Source organism: Pteropus medius, unplaced genomic scaffold (assembly GCF_902729225.1).
Source record: "Pteropus medius unplaced genomic scaffold, Ma_sr-lr_union100, whole genome shotgun sequence".
NCBI classification, from domain to species: Eukaryota; Metazoa; Chordata; class Mammalia; order Chiroptera; family Pteropodidae; genus Pteropus; species Pteropus medius.
Window position 1 is genome coordinate 1,488,082 of NW_024348082.1, and position 5,791 is coordinate 1,493,872.

Genomic DNA, 5,791 nt, shown 5'->3' on the forward strand with positions numbered 1-5,791 from the left:
CAGGTCAACCGGTGTCTATAGCCTCCTCCATAAACTTTCAAGTAATTATATATATATATATATATATATATATATATATATATATATATATATATATATTTATTTAAAGTATTTTTAAAAAGCCCTTACCTTCTCAAAATTATATATAATATACTTAATACTTTAAGTGTGTTTTTAAAAGGAGAAAATCTGTCCTTTCATATTTGTTGAGTAAGGAGCATCTGATATAGGAAATAGACAATGTGATCCAATACGATTTTCATGAACCTTGATTAATTTTTTTTTCTTTGCCTATTCTCCATTTTAGTTTTAAGCCTGAGTGAATATTATGGAAGTAAACAAGATGCTGGTGACTGAATTTGTTCTCACAAGACTTACAGATGGCCCAGAGCTGCAGGTCCCTCTGTTCCTGGTGTTCTTGGTCTTCTATCTCACCACCATGATGAGCAACCTGGGACTGATTTTTCTCATCTGGAAGGATCCCCACCTTCACATCTCCATGTACTTATTCCTTGGCAGTTTAGCGTGTGCAGATGTCTATTCTTCATTTTCTGTGACCCCCAAGATGCTCACACATTTTTTATCTAAAATTCATATGATATCCCTGGCTGAGTGCATCACCCAATTTTATATTTTTGCTTCCAGTGCCACCATAGGATGTTTACTCCTGGTAGTGATGGCCTATGACTGCTTTGTAGCCATATGCAACTCCCTGCTTTATCCAGTGGCAATGTCCAACAGATGTCCAACAGTATGTCATATGTAATTGGTTTTCTGCATCCTGTTGTTCATGTAGGATTATTATTCAGATTAACCTTCTGCAGGTCCAATATAATACAGCATTTCTACTGTGAAATTTTGTCACTATATACAATTTCTTGCACCGACCCATCTATTAATGCATTGGTGATTTTTATTTTCTCTGCTTATGTACAATCTTCTACTTTTATGACTATACCCGTATTCTCTTATACCCGTATTCTCTTTGCCATCCTGAAAAAGAAGTCTGAAAAGGGCAGGAGCAAAGCCTTCTCCACATGCAGTGTCCACTTGCTCTCTGACTCTCTATAGCACTCTCTTTTTCATGTACATGCGCCCCAGTCTGGCCCAGATTGGTATCAGGATAAAACATATTCACTGTTCTACACAATTATAATTCCCCTGCTAAATCCCTTTATTTACGGTCTAAGAAATAAGGAAATTTTAGGTGCCCTAAGAAAAGTGATAAAGAAATAAATATTTTCAGGAAACATTCATTATTCTTTCCATTTTACTCTCTGTTTAAATAAATCATATTGTCTAGCCCCAGATGTTATATATAGTAGTGACTTAATAAATATTTGTTAAATGATAAATAATAAAACTTAGATTAGATATACTTGTCTTAGTTATGTTATTGTAATTATCAAAATAATTAATGAGCACTGTAAAGACAGACTATACTTATTTTGCTGTTGTTTTAAATTCATCCTCAAGGATGAAACTGAAATGAAATCCCCAAATTACTATCTATGTAACATAAATAAGCTCTTGTGTTTCCAGATATACGCATTTTAAAACTCTTTTGAACTTATATTTTTTTAAAGAAAGACCTAGACTATGTAAATCCTGTTTAAAAAGCACTCATGCCCTCCCAAATAATTTTTGAGCAAGTAATTTTTAAAACCTTCTCTTTAGTAGATATTTATAATGATACAAATAATATCTATACCAAAGTAATATTGTTAGACTAACTGTGAGAACATGTATTCTCCCGAGGCATTGAAAATGAAAATTTCTAGGAGGTTTAAAAGTATTTTTGAGAACTTACTTATATTTGTATTGTATTCATTGAAAGGTATAAAAATTTAACAATTACTTAAAACAATTAATTTTCCTACAATATAATGAAAAGTTCTGAATTCTTTAAATATGTACACATTTTAATTTATTAAGTAATCCTACTAAGCACCTCATTCCCAACACATATATAACAGCTGAATTTTTTTCTGAAACTGACAATTACCTGAAATAGCAGGTGTGCTTGACTAACTTATAATTAACTATATAACTTAATTTGGATTTTTTTCTTTACAAAAGCTATGAATGTTTTCTATCTGGCTCTTTTACCTCTTCAGCCTCCTGACTTTATTACAGGTGGACTTTAATATTCTAGTCAAAAATAAAAGAAAAGATATTCTTATATATAGGACATATTCCTCTATTTGCGTATTACTCAGATTTGAGGATATAAACAATTTGTTTGGTCATAGAGCAAAAAAAAGCCCAAGATAGATCTGACTGGCTTTTGGCACATTGTGTTTGGGGCTGTTTCCTCAGATCCTGATCCTCTTACTGCATCTGAACTCTGCGTTCTGCTGTGTGGACTCATTCTAAGCAGGTTGTTTCCTGTGGGTGCCGAGTCTCTTAGGACTTCCTGTCTCCACGTATGCACAGTCCAATCTAGTGGCAGAGGTTTCCCATTTTTTTTTTCTTTATGTGCTATGCAGACTTTTTAGTCTCGGCTACACAATTGCTACATGTCAAGATATAGACATTCTCTAACTCCTTTATACCTTTATTATTTCAAGTACCATTGTGCCAATCTTTAAACATTGCCTTATGTTGCTTCTATATGCTCATAATGCCTTAGTGAGGGGGAAGAAAACACTAGGTGGGAGAGAAAATACCAGTGTATTCATGAGAGTAAAACAGGAGAAGAGGATGACCTAACACTGATGGCTAAAGATGCACAGGGAAGGAGGTAGTACCAGCCTGATCCCCAACAGCTTCCTCTCAACCAACAGTGTGCCCCATGGCTAAGAGAGTGGCAGTAAGCCTCTGGATGTTCTTGCTGGCCTCTTTTCTTATGAAAGTTCAGGTCACCATTAAGGTTTCCTATAAGATGCTGTCAGCTCTTTACAGAAGCCTTTATTTTTTATGGTTTTCTATTTTAGGTGGAAGATGGTTTGGAATCCATCTAATAGCTACATGATCCATGAGAATAAGAGCATTTCAAGGGCTTCTCAATCAGGTTTGCAGCATATTTTAAAAACGAAAAAGTTATTTCACACTTCAGACCCTGCTGATAGCAAGTAACAATTAATGAGCAAATGTCATCAACAAGGTCTTGATGTCTCCTTCCTGGCTCAAACCACACAGATTAGTGGTTCTCACATTTGCTTACCACCCCAAACCAAAAAAAATTAGAATCTGTAGGAGGGGGTCCCAGGCCTTGGTAGTTTTATAAACCTCTCCAAGTGATTCTAATGTGCAGCCAATGCTGATAACTGCTGGAGACAATTATCTTGTGAAACTTAAACCCTCCAATGAAGATTATATGATTATTATTGAGTTACAAACTTTTTTGCATGACTGTTACAATGATTCATTTGCCAACATAGATACTTTATGATGGTTTATCCAATTTTCTATCATCTTTTATCTTTATTTTCCCATCTTTCTGATGGGACAAAGGGACTAATGACATGTAAATGATATGTATATTGAATAGTGTGCTTTTTTTTATCTGAAGCAGTGGTTCTCAATCCCAGTGCTATGTTGGAATCAACTAAGGTGCTTTGAAAATAAATATTTTCTGACACAATCTCAGACCAGTGAAACTAGATTAGATGTAATCCAGTAATTGGTATACAGTGACTTTAACACTCCAGGTGATGTCAATGTACAGCCTAGTTTAAAAACTCTTGGTTTAAGGGGAAAGCAAAATCTTCAGATGGTTCTCGATTCTTTTGTTGTTTTCAGAAGTCCTACGCAAGTATTCATATGATAGTAAATATGGACCTGGAGTTTGCTGTCTTAAAACAAATGCATTCATTAAAAAATTATAGATGACACTATTTTTTTTTCAAATTGTCATTAGATATTCAGTTTGGTTATTCATATCCAGATAATTCACAGGTTATTCATATCCAGATAATTCACAGGTTATTCATATCCAGATAATTCACAAAAACTTAACCATAATTCTTTCCTAATAAGTATTTCTCTTGCCTTCTTAGAGTCTCATATTTCAGCAGGTGTTTTATTTATGTTGGTTACTTCTCCATTTTTGTCCATATTATAGTGTAGTGTAATCAATCCATTGAATTTCAATGTCATTTGAATTATCTTAATTATCCTTTTCAGGCATTTTGGAAAAATGGAAGGGAGGTGGTCCTTCTTCCATTACAAGTCAGGCAGCCTGGATTAATAGAAAAGCATAAGATGTCAAATGAGAAAATCTGTTTTTTTTTTCCTGATTCTCAGATGAGGCTAAAAGTGACCATAGTAAACTCCATTAAATCTGTTAGTGCATAGAGGGAAGAGAAAAATTCACATTTGATGCTTTCTTTAATTAATTAATTAATTAATTAATTAACATATATTTTTTATTGTTTATTAGTTAACCTTGGTTAATACAATTATATAATTTTCAGGTGTACATTATAGTTTGACATCTTTATATTCTATTGTGTGATTACCACACAAAATCCAGTTTCCATATATTTGATCCCCTTTACCCTCTTAGTTAACCTTGGTTAATACAATTATATAATTTTCATGATATCACTTCATACTCCCCCAATCCCCTATATTTGACCTCCTTTACCCTATCTACCTTTTTCCTCCTTCCCCACCCCCTACCCTCTGGTAACCACTAGTCCATTGTCCATGTCCATGAGTATCTGTTTGTCTTGTTCATTTGTTGCTTTTAGGTTTATATCTCACATATAAGTGATATCATGATTTTCAACATTTTCAGTCTGGCTTATTTTGCTGAGCATGATTATCTCGAGGTCCATCAAATGGCAGGATTTCATCTCTCTTTAGGGCTGAGTAATATTCCATTGTATATATGTACCACTACTTCTTTACCAATCATCTATTGTAGGACTCTTCGGTTGCTTCCATGTCCTGTATACTGTGAATAATGCTGCTATGAACATCGATGTGCAAATATCTTTTCAGATATGGGTTTTCAAGCCTTTGGAGTAAATATCCAGTAGAGGGATTGCTGGATCATGTGGTAGATCAATTCTTAGTTTTTTGAGGAACCTCCATTCTATTTTCCATACTGGCTATACCAATTAGCAGTCCCACCAGCAGTGTATGAGGGTTCCTTTTTCTCTGCATCCATTCCAACATTTGTTTTTACTTGTCCTGTTGATTATAGCTATTCTAACAGATGTGAGATGGTATCTCATTGTGGTTTTGATTTGTATTTTCCTAATAGCTAGTGATGTTGAGCATCTTTTCATATGTTTGTAGGCCATTTGTCTGTCCTCTAGGGAGAAGTGTCTGTTCAGATCTTCTGCCCATTTTTTGATTGGATCGTTTTTTGTTGTTGTTGTTGTTATTGAGTCATATGAGTTCTTTGTATATTTTAGATATTAGGCCCTTATCGGAGGCGTCGCTTGCAAATATATTTTTCCATTGAGGTGGCTGTCTCTTTACCTTGTTGACAATTTCTTTTGCTGAGCAGAAGCTTTTTAGTTTGATGTAATCTCATTCATTTATTTCAGCTTTGACTTCCCTTGCTTTTGAGGTCAAATTCATAAAATTCTTTTTAAGTCCAAGTTCCTCAAGTTTTGTTCCTATGTTTTCTTCTATGCATTTTATTGTTTCAGGTCTTATATTCAGGTCCTTAATCCATTTTGAGTTAATTTTGGTATGTGGTAATAGACAACAGTCTAGTTTCATTCTTTTGCAGGTGGCTTTCCAGTTTTCCCAGCACCATTTATTGAAGAAGCTTTCCTTTCTCCACTGTATGTTTTTGGCTTTTTTGTCGAAAATTTTTTGCCTGTATAAA

General features: G+C 34.2%; 1 pseudogene; it reads left to right on the plus strand.

Moving 5' to 3' along the window:
- Positions 1-325: 325 nt before the first annotated feature.
- On the plus strand, positions 326-1,236 carry LOC120615926 (olfactory receptor 5AC2-like; annotated as a pseudogene).
- Positions 1,237-5,791: the final 4,555 nt, after the last annotated feature.